Source organism: Lissotriton vulgaris, chromosome 12 (genome assembly GCF_964263255.1).
Source record: "Lissotriton vulgaris chromosome 12, aLisVul1.2, whole genome shotgun sequence".
Taxonomy (NCBI): Eukaryota; Metazoa; Chordata; class Amphibia; order Caudata; family Salamandridae; genus Lissotriton; species Lissotriton vulgaris.
In genome coordinates, this window is record NC_141700.1 from 22,578,493 (window position 1) to 22,593,988 (window position 15,496).

Consider the following 15,496-nt stretch of genomic DNA (forward strand, 5'->3'; position numbering starts at 1 on the left):
TTAGAAAATGTGTTGCGTAATTTGCAATTTCTTGCCACCGAAGGTACTCAACCCTGCCGCATACTTTGGCCCTCCCTGCCGCATAATTCCGGTGGCCCTGCCCCGCAGCGGCGAGGGGGTGCCCGGCGGGCACAGACGGGTGCCTGGGGGGCTGCAGCCTGGCCAGCGGCCAGCCCTGGAATGTCTCGGGCGGCTCTGAAAGTGGAGTGTGTTTGAGAGGGCGTCTCTTGAACTCTGGGACAGATGCGAGCGCCGCTGGAGATGAGCGCGCAGAGCTGGAGGGCACAGATAGAGCAGGGCGCGGCCCCTTTCGAGACATTTCACACTTGGACGGCGGTCTCGCCAGCTCTCGCACGCGCTGGGACCCAGGGGAGCCTCGGACACGTGTGCCCTCCAGGGGGCGCCGCACTCCTCTCTTACGAAGAAAAGGGCATCGGGGTGAACCGGGGTGAGCAGCGGGGGGCCCGGCCCTCTCCGTGACAGTCTGAGCGGGCAGAGCACGCTACATTCACACAAGGATCACGTGCTGCAGGCACAGGAGAGGTGCAGCTCTAGCAGAGCAGGCACACAAGCAGAGCAGGCACAGAAAACATGCAGCACAAACAGTGCAGGCGCTAAAGCGATGCAGCACAAGCAGTGCAGGCACAGATCACGCGCATCCCAAGGACTGCAGGCACAGACCATGTGCAGCACAAGCAGTGCAGGCGTGCCTTAAACACTCACGTGCTGCTGAGGCAGCGCAAGCTTCCCTCACACGCAGGGCAGGTTCAGCAGTACCAGCGCAGGCGTGCCTTAAACACTCACATGCTGCTGAGGCAGCGCAAGCTTCCCTCACACGCAGGGCAGGGTCAGCAGTACCAGCGCAGGCGTGCCTTAAACACTCACGTGCTGCTGAGGCAGCGCAAGCTTCCCTCACACGCAGGGCAGGTTCAGCAGTACCAGCGCAGGCGTGCCTTAAACACTCACGTGCTGCTGAGGCAGCGCAAGCTTCCCTCACACGCAGGGTAGGTTCAGCAGTACCAGCGCAGGCGTGCCTTAAACACTCACATGCTGCTGAGGCAGCGCAAGCTTCCCTCACACGCAGGGCAGGGTCAGCAGTACCAGCGCAGGCGTGCCTTAAACACTCACGTGCTGCTGAGGCAGCGCAAGCTTCCCTCACACGCAGGGCAGGTTCAGCAGTACCAGCGCAGGCGTGCCTTAAACACTCACATGCTGCTGAGGCAGCGCAAGCTTCCCTCACACGCAGGGCAGGTTCAGCAGTACCAGCGCAGGCGTGCCTTAAACACTCAAGCGCAAGCTTCCCTCACATGCACGGCAGGTTCAGCAGTACCAGTGCAGGCGTGCCTTAAACACTCACATGCTGCTGAGGCAGCGCAAGCTTCCCTCACATGCACAGCAGGTTCAGCAGTACCAGTGCAGGCGTGCCTTAAACACTCACATGCTGCTGAGGCAGCGCAAGCTTCCCTCACACGCAGGGCAGGTTCAGCAGTACCAGCGCAGGCGTGCCTTAAACACTCACATGCTGCTGAGGCAGCGCAAGCTTCCCTCACACGCAGGGCAGGTTCAGCAGTACCAGCGCAGGCGTGCCTTAAACACTCAAGCTTCCCTCACATGCACGGCAGGTTCAGCAGTACCAGTGCAGGCGTGCCTTAAACACTCACATGCTGCTGAGGCAGCGCAAGCTTCCCTCACACGCAGGGCAGGTTCAGCAGTACCAGCGCAGGCGTGCCTTAAACACTCATGTGCTGCTGAGGCAGCGCAAGCTTCCCTCACACGCAGGGCAGGTTCAGCAGTACCAGCGCAGGCGTGCCTTAAACACTCATGTGCTGCTGAGGCAGCGCAAGCTTCCCTCACACGCAGGGCAGGTTCAGCAGTACCAGCGCAGGCGTGCCTTAAACACTCAAGCGCAAGCTTCCCTCACATGCACGGCAGGTTCAGCAGTACCAGTGCAGGCGTGCCTTAAACACTCATGTGCTGCTGAGGCAGCGCAAGCTTCCCTCACACGCAGGGCAGGTTCAGCAGTACCAGCGCAGGCGTGCCTTAAACACTCATGTGCTGCTGAGGCAGCGCAAGCTTCCCTCACACGCAGGGCAGGGTCAGCAGTACCAGCGCAGGCGTGCCTTAAACACTCCCATGCTGCCGAGGCAGCGCAAGCTTCCCTCACACGCACAGCAGGTTCAGCAGTACCAGCGCAGGCGAGCCTTAAACACTCATGTGCTGCTGAGGCAGCGCAAGCTTCCCTCACACGCAGGGCAGGTTCAGCAGTACCAGCGCAGGCGTGCCTTAAACACTCAAGCGCAAGCTTCCCTCACACGCAGGGCAGGTTCAGCAGTACCAGCGCAGGCGTGCCTTAAACACTCCCATGCTGCCGAGGCAGCGCAAGCTTCCCTCACACGCACAGCAGGTTCAGCAGTACCAGCGCAGGCGAGCCTTAAACACTCATGTGCTGCTGAGGCAGCGCAAGCTTCCCTCACACACAGGGCAGGTTCAGCAGTACCAGCGCAGGCGTGCCTTAAACACTCAAGCGCAAGCTTCCCTCACATGCACGGCAGGTTCAGCAGTACCAGTGCAGGCGTGCCTTAAACACTCACATGCTGCTGAGGCAGCGCAAGCTTCCCTCACACGCAGGGCAGGTTCAGCAGTACCAGCGCAGGCGTGCCTTAAACACTCATGTGCTGCTGAGGCAGCGCAAGCTTCCCTCACACGCAGGGCAGGTTCAGCAGTACCAGCGCAGGCGTGCCTTAAACACTCAAGCGCAAGCTTCCCTCACATGCACGGCAGGTTCAGCAGTACCAGTGCAGGCGTGCCTTAAACACTCACGTGCTGCTGAGGCAGCGCAAGCTTCCCTCACACGCAGGGCAGGTTCAGCAGTACCAGCGCAGGCGTGCCTTAAACACTCACGTGCTGCTGAGGCAGCGCAAGCTTCCCTCACACGCAAGGCAGGTTCAGCAGTACCAGCGCAGGCGTGCCTTAAACACTCACGTGCTGCGGAGGCAGCGCAAGCTTCCCTCACACGCAGGGCAGGTTCAGCAGTACCAGCGCAGGCGTGCCTTAAACACTCACGTGCTGCGGAGGCAGCGCAAGCTTCCCTCACATGCAGGGCAGGTTCAGCAGTACCAGTGCAGGCGTGCCTTAAACACTCACGTGCTGCTGAGGCAGCGCAAGCTTCCCTCACACGCAGGGCAGGGTCAGCAGTACCAGCGCAGGCGTGCCTTAAACACTCGCGTGCTGCGGAGGCAGCGCAAGCTTCCCTCACACGCAGGGCAGGTTCAGCAGTACCAGCGCAGGCGTGCCTTAAACACTCACATGCTGCTGAGGCAGCGCAAGCTTCCCTCACACGCAGGGCAGGTTCAGCAGTACCAGCGCAGGCGTGCCTTAAACACTCACATGCTGCTGAGGCAGCGCAAGCTTCCCTCACACGCAGGGCAGGGTCAGCAGTACCAGCGCAGGCGTGCCTTAAACACTCACGTGCTGCTGAGGCAGCGCAAGCTTCCCTCACAGGCAGGGCAGGTTCAGCAGTACCAGCGCAGGCGTGCCTTAAACACTCACATGCTGCTGAGGCAGCGCAAGCTTCCCTCACACGCAGGGCAGGTTCAGCAGTACCAGCGCAGGCGTGCCTTAAACACTCAAGCGCAAGCTTCCCTCACATGCACAGCAGGTTCAGCAGTACCAGTGCAGGCGTGCCTTAAACACTCACATGCTGCTGAGGCAGCGCAAGCTTCCCTCACACGCAGGGCAGGTTCAGCAGTACCAGCGCAGGCGTGCCTTAAACACTCACATGCTGCTGAGGCAGCGCAAGCTTCCCTCACACGCAGGGCAGGTTCAGCAGTACCAGCGCAGGCGTGCCTTAAACACTCAAGCGCAAGCTTCCCTCACATGCACGGCAGGTTCAGCAGTACCAGTGCAGGTGTGCCTTAAACACTCACATGCTGCTGAGGCAGCGCAAGCTTCCCTCACACGCAGGGCAGGTTCAGCAGTACCAGCGCAGGCGTGCCTTAAACACTCATGTGCTGCTGAGGCAGCGCAAGCTTCCCTCACACGCAGGGCAGGGTCAGCAGTACCAGCGCAGGCGTGCCTTAAACACTCCCATGCTGCCGAGGCAGCGCAAGCTTCCCTCACACGCACAGCAGGTTCAGCAGTACCAGCGCAGGCGAGCCTTAAACACTCATGTGCTGCTGAGGCAGCGCAAGCTTCCCTCACACGCAGGGCAGGTTCAGCAGTACCAGCGCAGGCGTGCCTTAAACACTCAAGCGCAAGCTTCCCTCACACGCAGGGCAGGTTCAGCAGTACCAGCGCAGGCGTGCCTTAAACACTCCCATGCTGCCGAGGCAGCGCAAGCTTCCCTCACACGCACAGCAGGTTCAGCAGTACCAGCGCAGGCGAGCCTTAAACACTCATGTGCTGCTGAGGCAGCGCAAGCTTCCCTCACACGCAGGGCAGGTTCAGCAGTACCAGCGCAGGCGTGCCTTAAACACTCAAGCGCAAGCTTCCCTCACATGCACGGCAGGTTCAGCAGTACCAGTGCAGGCGTGCCTTAAACACTCACATGCTGCTGAGGCAGCGCAAGCTTCCCTCACACGCAGGGCAGGTTCAGCAGTACCAGCGCAGGCGTGCCTTAAACACTCATGTGCTGCTGAGGCAGCGCAAGCTTCCCTCACACGCAGGGCAGGTTCAGCAGTACCAGCGCAGGCGTGCCTTAAACACTCAAGCGCAAGCTTCCCTCACATGCACGGCAGGTTCAGCAGTACCAGTGCAGGCGTGCCTTAAACACTCACGTGCTGCTGAGGCAGCGCAAGCTTCCCTCACACGCAGGGCAGGTTCAGCAGTACCAGCGCAGGCGTGCCTTAAACACTCACGTGCTGCTGAGGCAGCGCAAGCTTCCCTCACACGCAAGGCAGGTTCAGCAGTACCAGCGCAGGCGTGCCTTAAACACTCACGTGCTGCGGAGGCAGCGCAAGCTTCCCTCACACGCAGGGCAGGTTCAGCAGTACCAGCGCAGGCGTGCCTTAAACACTCACGTGCTGCGGAGGCAGCGCAAGCTTCCCTCACATGCAGGGCAGGTTCAGCAGTACCAGTGCAGGCGTGCCTTAAACACTCACGTGCTGCTGAGGCAGCGCAAGCTTCCCTCACACGCAGGGCAGGTTCAGTAGTACCAGCGCAGGCGTGCCTTAAACACTCAAGCGCAAGCTTCCCTCACATGCACGGCAGGTTCAGCAGTACCAGTGCAGGCGTGCCTTAAACACTCGCGTGCTGCGGAGGCAGCGCAAGCTTCCCTCGCATGCAGGGCAGGTTCAGCAGTACCAGCTCAGGCGTGCCTTAAACACTCGCGTGCTGCTGAGGCAGCGCAAGCTTCCCTCACACGCAGGGCAGGGTCAGCAGTACCAGCGCAGGCGTGCCTTAAACACTCACGTGCCGCTGAGGCAGCGCAAGCTTCCCTCACACGCAGGGCAGGTTCAGCAGTACCAGCGCAGGCGTGCCTTAAACACTCACATGCTGCTGAGGCAGCGCAAGCTTCCCTCACACGCAGGGCAGGTTCAGCAGTACCAGTGCAGGCGTGCCTTAAACACTCAAGCGCAAGCTTCCCTCACACGCAGGGCAGGGTCAGCAGTACCAGCTCAGGCGTGCCTTAAACACTCCCATGCTGCCGAGGCAGCGCAAGCTTCCCTCACACGCAGGGCAGGTTCAGCAGTACCAGCGCAGGCGTGCCTTAAACACTCATGTGCCGCTGAGGCAGCGCAAGCTTCCCTCACACGCAGGGCAGGGTCAGCAGTACCAGCGCAGGCGTGCCTTAAACACTCACTTGCTGCTGGGGCAGCGCAAGCTTCCCTCACACGCACAGCAGGTTCAGCAGTACCAGTGCAGGCGTGCCTTAAAAACTCACGTGCCGCTGAGGCAGCGCAAGCTTTCCTCACACGCAGGGCATGGTCAGCAGTACCAGCGCAGGCGTGCCTTCAACACTCACATGCTGCTGAGGCAGCGCAGGCGTGCCTCACACGCAGGGCAGGATCAGCAGTACCAGTGCAGGCGTGCCTTAAGCACTCACATGCTGAGGCAGCGCAAGCTTCCCTCACACGCAGGGCAGGTTCAGCAGTACCAGCGCAGGCGTGCCCTAAACACTCACATGCTGCTGAGGCAGTGCAAGCTTCCCTCACACGCAGGGCAGGTTCAGCAGTACCAGCGCAGGCGTGCCTTAAGCACTCACATGCTGAGGCAGTGCAAGCTTCCCTCACACGCAGGGCAGGTTCAGCAGTACCAGCGCAGGCGTGCCTTAAACACTCACGTGCTACTGAGGCAGCGCAAGCTTCCCTCACACGCAAGGCAGGTTCAGCAGTACCAGCGCAGGCGTGCCTTAAACACTCACGTGCTGCTGAGGCAGCGCAAGCTTCCCTCACATGCAGGGCAGGTTCAGCAGTACCAGCGCAGGCGTGCCTTAAGCACTCACATGCTGCTGAGGCAGCGCAAGCTTCCCTCACATGCAGGGCAGGTTCAGCAGTACCAGCGCAGGCGTGCCTTAAGCACTCACGTGCTGCTGAGGCAGCGCAAGCTTCCCTCACACGCAGGGCAGGTTCAGCAGTACCAGCGCAGGCGTGCCTTAAACACTCAAGCGCAAGCTTCCCTCACACGCAGGGCAGGTTCAGCAGTACCAGCGCAGGCGAGCCTTAAACACTCATGTGCTGCTGAGGCAGCGCAAGCTTCCCTCACACGCAGGGCAGGTTCAGCAGTACCAGCGCAGGCGTGCCTTAAACACTCAAGCGCAAGCTTCCCTCACACGCAGGGCAGGTTCAGCAGTACCAGCGCAGGCGTGCCTTAAACACTCCCATGCTGCCGAGGCAGCGCAAGCTTCCCTCACACGCACAGCAGGTTCAGCAGTACCAGCGCAGGCGAGCCTTAAACACTCATGTGCTGCTGAGGCAGCGCAAGCTTCCCTCACACGCAGGGCAGGTTCAGCAGTACCAGCGCAGGCGTGCCTTAAACACTCAAGCGCAAGCTTCCCTCACACGCAGGGCAGGTTCAGCAGTACCAGCGCAGGCGTGCCTTAAACACTCCCATGCTGCCGAGGCAGCGCAAGCTTCCCTCACACGCACAGCAGGTTCAGCAGTACCAGCGCAGGCGAGCCTTAAACACTCATGTGCTGCTGAGGCAGCGCAAGCTTCCCTCACACGCAGGGCAGGTTCAGCAGTACCAGCGCAGGCGTGCCTTAAACACTCAAGCGCAAGCTTCCCTCACATGCACGGCAGGTTCAGCAGTACCAGTGCAGGCGTGCCTTAAACACTCACATGCTGCTGAGGCAGCGCAAGCTTCCCTCACACGCAGGGCAGGTTCAGCAGTACCAGCGCAGGCGTGCCTTAAACACTCATGTGCTGCTGAGGCAGCGCAAGCTTCCCTCACACGCAGGGCAGGTTCAGCAGTACCAGCGCAGGCGTGCCTTAAACACTCAAGCGCAAGCTTCCCTCACATGCACGGCAGGTTCAGCAGTACCAGTGCAGGCGTGCCTTAAACACTCACGTGCTGCTGAGGCAGCGCAAGCTTCCCTCACACGCAGGGCAGGTTCAGCAGTACCAGCGCAGGCGTGCCTTAAACACTCACGTGCTGCTGAGGCAGCGCAAGCTTCCCTCACACGCAAGGCAGGTTCAGCAGTACCAGCGCAGGCGTGCCTTAAACACTCACGTGCTGCGGAGGCAGCGCAAGCTTCCCTCACACGCAGGGCAGGTTCAGCAGTACCAGCGCAGGCGTGCCTTAAACACTCACGTGCTGCGGAGGCAGCGCAAGCTTCCCTCACATGCAGGGCAGGTTCAGCAGTACCAGTGCAGGCGTGCCTTAAACACTCACGTGCTGCTGAGGCAGCGCAAGCTTCCCTCACACGCAGGGCAGGGTCAGCAGTACCAGCGCAGGCGTGCCTTAAACACTCGCGTGCTGCGGAGGCAGCGCAAGCTTCCCTCGCATGCAGGGCAGGTTCAGCAGTACCAGCTCAGGCGTGCCTTAAACACTCACATGCTGCTGAGGCAGCGCAAGCTTCCCTCACACGCAGGGCAGGGTCAGCAGCACCAGCGCAGGCGTGCCTTAAACACTCACGTGCTGCTGAGGCAGCGCAAGCTTCCCTCACACGCAGGGCAGGTTCAGTAGTACCAGCGCAGGCGTGCCTTAAACACTCAAGCGCAAGCTTCCCTCACATGCACGGCAGGTTCAGCAGTACCAGTGCAGGCGTGCCTTAAACACTCGCGTGCTGCGGAGGCAGCGCAAGCTTCCCTCGCATGCAGGGCAGGTTCAGCAGTACCAGCTCAGGCGTGCCTTAAACACTCGCGTGCTGCTGAGGCAGCGCAAGCTTCCCTCACACGCAGGGCAGGGTCAGCAGTACCAGCGCAGGCGTGCCTTAAACACTCACGTGCCGCTGAGGCAGCGCAAGCTTCCCTCACACGCAGGGCAGGTTCAGCAGTACCAGCGCAGGCGTGCCTTAAACACTCACATGCTGCTGAGGCAGCGCAAGCTTCCCTCACACGCAGGGCAGGTTCAGCAGTACCAGTGCAGGCGTGCCTTAAACACTCAAGCGCAAGCTTCCCTCACACGCAGGGCAGGGTCAGCAGTACCAGCTCAGGCGTGCCTTAAACACTCCCATGCTGCCGAGGCAGCGCAAGCTTCCCTCACACGCAGGGCAGGTTCAGCAGTACCAGCGCAGGCGTGCCTTAAACACTCATGTGCCGCTGAGGCAGCGCAAGCTTCCCTCACACGCAGGGCAGGGTCAGCAGTACCAGCGCAGGCGTGCCTTAAACACTCACTTGCTGCTGGGGCAGCGCAAGCTTCCCTCACACGCACAGCAGGTTCAGCAGTACCAGTGCAGGCGTGCCTTAAAAACTCACGTGCCGCTGAGGCAGCGCAAGCTTTCCTCACACGCAGGGCATGGTCAGCAGTACCAGCGCAGGCGTGCCTTCAACACTCACATGCTGCTGAGGCAGCGCAGGCGTGCCTCACACGCAGGGCAGGATCAGCAGTACCAGTGCAGGCGTGCCTTAAGCACTCACATGCTGAGGCAGCGCAAGCTTCCCTCACACGCAGGGCAGGTTCAGCAGTACCAGCGCAGGCGTGCCCTAAACACTCACATGCTGCTGAGGCAGTGCAAGCTTCCCTCACACGCAGGGCAGGTTCAGCAGTACCAGCGCAGGCGTGCCTTAAGCACTCACATGCTGAGGCAGCGCAAGCTTCCCTCACACGCAGGGCAGGTTCAGCAGTACCAGCGCAGGCGTGCCTTAAACACTCACGTGCTACTGAGGCAGCGCAAGCTTCCCTCACACGCAAGGCAGGTTCAGCAGTACCAGCGCAGGCGTGCCTTAAACACTCACGTGCTGCTGAGGCAGCGCAAGCTTCCCTCACATGCAGGGCAGGTTCAGCAGTACCAGCGCAGGCGTGCCTTAAGCACTCACATGCTGCTGAGGCAGCGCAAGCTTCCCTCACATGCAGGGCAGGTTCAGCAGTACCAGCGCAGGCGTGCCTTAAGCACTCACGTGCTGCTGAGGCAGCGCAAGCTTCCCTCACACGCAGGGCAGGTTCAGCAGTACCAGCGCAGGCGTGCCTTAAACACTCACATGCTGCTGAGGCAGCGCAAGCTTCCCTCACACGCAGGGCAGGGTCAGCAGTACCAGCGCAGGCGTGCCTTAAACACTCACATGCTGCTGAGGCAGGGCAAGCTTCCCTCACACGCAGGGCAGGTTCAGCAGTACCAGCGCAGGCGTGCCTTAAACACTCACGTGCTGCTGAGGCAGCGCAAGCTTCCCTCACACGCAGGGCAGGTTCAGCAGTACCAGCGCAGGCGTGCCTTAAACACTCACATGCTGCTGAGGCAGCGCAAGCTTCCCTCACACGCAGGGCAGGGTCAGCAGTACCAGCGCAGGCGTGCCTTAAACACTCACGTGCTGCTGAGGCAGCGCAAGCTTTCCTCACACGCACAGCAGGTTCAGCAGTACCAGCGCAGGCGTGCCTTCAACACTCGCATGCTGCTGAGGCAGCGCAAGCTTCCCTCACACGCAGGGCAGGGTCAGCAGTACCAGCGCAGGCGTGCCTTAAGCACTCACATGCTGCTGAGGCAGTGCAAGCTTCCCTCACACGCAGGGCAGGTTCAGCAGTACCAGCGCAGGCGTGCCTTAAGCACTCACATGCTGCTGAGGCAGCGCAAGCTTCCCTCACACGCAGGGCAGGTTCAGCAGTACCAGCGCAGGCGTGCCCTAAACACTCACATGCTGCTGAGGCAGCGCAAGCTTCCCTCACACGCAGGGCAGGTTCAGCAGTACCAGTGCAGGCGTGCCTTAAACACTCAAGCGCAAGCTTCCCTCACACGCAGGGCAGGTTCAGCAGTACCAGCGCAGGCGTGCCTTAAGCACTCACATGCTGCTGAGGCAGCGCAAGCTTCCCTCACACGCAGGGCAGGTTCAGCAGTACCAGCGCAGGCGTGCCCTAAACACTCACATGCTGCTGAGGCAGCGCAAGCTTCCCTCACACGCAGGGCAGGTTCAGCAGTACCAGCGCAGGCGTGCCTTAAACACTCACGTGCTGCTGAGGCAGCGCAAGCTTCCCTCACACGCAAGGCAGGTTCAGCAGTACCAGCGCATGCGTGCCTTAAACACTCATGTGCTGCTGAGGCAGCGCAAGCTTCCCTCACACGCAGGGCAGGGTCAGCAGTACCAGCGCAGGCGTGCCTTAAGCACTCACATGCTGCTGAGGCAGCGCAAGCTTCCCTCACATGCAGGGCAGGTTCAGCAGTACCAGCGCAGGCGTGCCTTAAACACTCACATGCTGCCGAGGCAGCGCAAGCTTCCCTCACACGCAGGGCAGGTTCAGCAGTACCAGCGCAGGCGTGCCTTAAGCACTCACATGCTGCTGAGGCAGTGCAAGCTTCCCTCACACGTAGGGCAGGTTCAGCAGTACCTGCGCAGGCGTGCCTTAAACACTCACAAGTGATGCTCAGATGGAGTCATCTTGGCTGAGGTGTTCACAGGCTCAACGAGAGTGACCATGGTGAATTCCCTTATCACCACATAGAACCAGGGACCACCAGAACAAGGCTGGCCAGTGTAGTCACTGTTTACTTTGTGCTGAAGTTACACAAGTAAGGCCATTGGTAAAGAAGCCAGGACGTCTCGCCAGTAAACCTATTGCTTCTCCCAAACTTTTGAAATACTAGATAACCTTGCAAAAGAATGCACATCCACAGTAGCCATGTTTGAATGGGGTCTCGTCACATTTTAGAAAATGCACTGAGACGCGCATGGGCGCACCTGCATCCAAGGTGGCCATCTTTGAATGGAGAGTGGTGAAATATAATGAAATGCACTCAGAGATGGTTAATCCAGGGATATGCAAACATCCACAGTGGGCACCTCTGAACACAGGCTTCATTCAGAGAAGGACAACGCAGATGCTGTTTTATCTGTGAATGGGATTTCATAAAAATATGAGTAATTGCGTTCATGAATGCCCACAGTGCATTCGCTTGTGTAGGTGTCCATCTTGCAATAGTTGACAAAACAGTTCAGGCTGGCCTCCGGCCGCTCACCTGGAAGCCGAAGAGGCCTTTAGGGGGCAGGTGGACGCTGGGTGGAGCTTGGAAAAGGGATGGAGTTTAAAAAAATAAGTGGCACTCTGGACTAAAGAGAGCGGAGTGAAAATAATATCGGACATCCAGTGCCAGGTCTAGTGTCCGTAGTAGAAGAATGCATCATCCAATGAAAACACTGAAAATAAAATGCAAACAGAAGAATGGGGACGAATGCCAGCGAATCAATAGCAAGGTAGTGGGACGGACACCAAAACCATCCAATCATGATGAAGGGGTACTCCAAAGCCCCCTCCAGATATGTCTGATGTCTTGGAAACAACAGGTCTGACAGAGAACTAAACCAGCAGGGACCTGGAAGGGGTGTGACTGATCTTGCTTGGAAATGTCCACAGTGGGTTCATATCGACGGGGTTCTGTCTCAGTTGTGACTACTTTCCACACAACAACATGTTCACCTTTAAAACACAAGCTTCCATTTTCCCTGTAGTTGTTCATTTGTTAAATAACTGCAAAAAGTGGTTTAAAATTGGGGTTGCTGGGTGCAGTACCTTGTACATGGTCATTTTCATATAATAATAATCTTCCATTATCATCCTATTAGAAGTACTTTCTGTCATGTGACGCTTTTTAGCCTATTAACTTTGTATAAATTAAATTGCTGTAATTTCTGTATCGCCGTCTACCTAGTTTTTATTTTGTTTTTTCCAAATACAATCAAATATTTGGAGAAAAAAAATTCAGGATATTGAATCCCGAAAGTTTCCCTGGAGAATGAATATCCCTGAAGCTTTCAGACTAGATGATGGTGGGGGTGCGGGGGGGACGTGGGTGAGGCGAGAGGCTGTGTGACATGGGGATGGTGAATTTCTCACTTGTATCGTTCTTATATTTCAGTGTCCGCCGTCGCAATGCACACTCCCCCCTCTGTGTATCGAGGATGACAAGTAGACACGTCTGTGGTGAACATCTCGAGGTGAGTGTCGCAGGGACTGTGACAAAGAGTGGGACATGCGGGGTGCATCTGCCAGGGAACTGGCTCCTTGTGTGCATTGAACTGGGAGTCTCAACTTTCTATTCGCAACACCCCATCGCCAACAATGAGACGCACAAGCTCTAGTTAGCATTAGGCCTGTCTGGCCTCATGGAGTGAAGGCCAGTTGTTAACCATGTGTGTGGAAACCTGTTGCAACTTCCAACAGGTTTGCATAACTCGCAACCACTGTTGCCCCTTAATACTTCAATGGGTCTGGCTTTAAGGCGCTGCAACGTGTCCCCTTGTTATTACTGCTACTCAGGGTATCTGCGTTCCACCCAAAGAAGAAGCCGTTTGCGGCAGAGCGGGGTCTGGAGAACTTTTCGCTGCTCGAGCACTACTTTTTTAGTTGGTCCTTAGGAGAGTAGTGTCCTAGTCCCTGCAGAACTTACAAGCTCATTGGTTGAAGGGAGTGTGTGTTGGGGGTGCTGAAACCAGCTCTGCTATTGTTCTGTTACTTATGAGTGACTGTGTCAAGCTCCGTGGATGCAAACTAGGATGATCACTCCACTGCGCTACACATTAAACATGGAGGTGATCGTGCGTGAAATGGACTCTCCACCACGAGACCTGCCTTCCCTCGTCATGGCCCTTGCACTGACGTCTCTAAAGATGGAAGTCCTGGGGTTGGCAGGTCGGACAGCCCTTGGTTGAAGTATGCAGTTTTTTAAAATCCAGTATTTGCCAGTGCATCTCCAGCGTTCTAAAAATTCACAAAAAGGCCATTATTAGCAAGAGGCGGTTTAAATGGGAGTGTTCGTTTATAGATTTATTACCACAGTCTGTAAGTCATGTGAGGTTTGACTCTGGGGGGGATCTTTTTCCAGAAGATCTGTTCTCGCTCTGAACAGAACTGCACAAGCCAGCTGGCAGGAATGTCTGAAGCTGCTGTGGAGAGAGTGCTGCTAAATGGCCAACACTTTAAATATGGCACAAACAAGATGGCCGCTCTCTGGCCATACCTGGTGCACATGGAATTATGCCCGCACCAAGACTTCTAAGTCTTGATTCCACCTTATGCCTCTTTCTTCCACCCCGCCACTTCATGTCTCTTATCTCACAAATACCAATCAATCATTTGTAAAGCGCACTACATACCCGCGAGGGTCTCAAGGCGCTGGGGGGGAGGGGAGCGCTACTGATCGAACAGCCAGGTCTTGAGTATCCTCCTGAAGGTCAGCAGGTCTTGGCTCTGTCGTAGGCTCAGTGGGAGGGTGTTCCATGTCTTGGCGGTTCGGTGGGAGAAGGATCTCCCACCGGTGGTTGTTCTTCGGATGTGCAGGAAGGTGGCGAGTGAGAGGTCGGCGGAGGGTAGCTGGAGGTTGGGGATGTAGGAGAGCCATCTGTTTAGGTAGGCTGGGTCGGTCTTGTGGAGTGCCTTGTGTGCGTGGGTGAGGAGCTTGAAGGATATCCTCTTGTTGACAGGGAGCCAGTGCAGGTGTCTCAGGTGGGGGGTGATGTGGGCGTGGCGTGGTACATTGAGGATCAGTCGCGCCGAGGCGTTTTGGATGCGTTGTAGTCATAGAGGGCGTTTCCGTAGGAGTCTGCTGCTGATGAGGGCCTGGGTGACTGTCTTTCTTGTATCTGTCGGGATCCATCTGTAGATCTTGCGGAGCATGTGGAGGGTGTTGAAGCAGGAGGAGGAGACGGCGTTGACTTGCTTGGTCATTGAGAGCGTTGAGTCGAGGATGATTCACAGGTTGCGTGCGTGGTCGGTGGGTGTCGGGGCTGCCCCCAGTGCTGTCGGCCACCAGGATTCGTCCCAGGCTGAAGGGTTGGAGCCGAGGATGAGGACCTCCGTCTTGTCCGAGTTCAGCTTCAGATGGCTGGTCTTCATCCAGTCGGCGGCGGCCTTCATTCCTTCGTGGAGGTTGGCTTTGGCTGTGATGGGGTCTTTGGTGAGGGAGAGGATCAGCTGAGTGTCGTCGGCGTAGAAGATTATGCTGAGGTCGTGCTGTCGGGCGACGTGTGCGAGCGGAGCCATGTAACTGTTGAACAGCGGCCATGTAAATGTTGAAATACCAAGGCTGCCTGGGCTTGATTCCACCTCATGCCTCTCCCTTCCATCTCCCTACACTTCATGTATCTTATCTCATGAATACCGAGGCTGCCTGGGCTTGATTCCACCTCATGCCTCTCCCTTCCATCTCCCTACACTTCATGTCTCTTATCTCATGAATATCGAGGCTGCCTGGGCTTGATTCCACCTCATGCCTCTCCCTTCCATCTCCCTACACTTCATGTCTCTTATCTCATGAATATCGAGGCTGTCTGGGCTTGATTCCACCTCATGCCTCTCCCTTCCATCTCCCTACACTTCATGTCTCTTATCTCATGAATATCGAGGCTGCTTAGTCTTGATTCAACCTCATGTCTCTTCCTTCCACCACCTTACCCTTCCTGTCTTTGGGCTTGCGGTTACACCAAAAGATGAAAAATACAACTTGCCCAGTGCGCACCCTTGTCAGAAACCTAAACCAACAGAAGTAGAAGTGATCTCCGCTGCAGGGAGTGGAAGGAAACACTACAGAAAAAACATAACCCAATAACACCCCCAAGCAGCATCTATTGAAAACGGCCACTAAGGTTGACAGTCCACAAAAGAAGGAACAGCAGGACGATTTGCAAAATGAGGCCGAGCAAAACTGGAATCAGACCTTGGCTGAGAATTTCTGAAACGAATTCATTAAGCCTCCAGTTTTGACTCCATAATTGACTGTACTCTTCGGCCACTATCAAAGATTTGAGAAAACTCGGAATTGGATCTGCTTTAGTGTCATCTGCCTGTAGTCTGTCTTGTCAGTGCTAGACTGTTAAACGTTTAGCATCCTAAGTCCATGCCTGCATGTTCCTACAGGCATTGCAAGTAAGGCTGGTGTTGCTAACTTTTCTTATTTACTAATTTTAGTTGGTCTTTT

The 15,496-nt window shown here is 57.2% G+C and overlaps 1 protein-coding gene across 1 annotated transcript in view; it reads left to right on the top strand.

Annotated features, from left to right (window-relative positions):
* The window catches only part of FCHO1 (FCH and mu domain containing endocytic adaptor 1), a 275,051-nt gene that overhangs the window by 46,077 nt on the left and 213,478 nt on the right, over positions 1 to 15,496 (top strand). Inside the window, exon 2 of the mRNA XM_086946797.1 lies at positions 12,440 to 12,518. The gene's annotated coding sequence lies outside the window, so the exon portion shown is untranslated. The remainder of the gene's footprint in view (positions 1 to 12,439; positions 12,519 to 15,496) is intronic.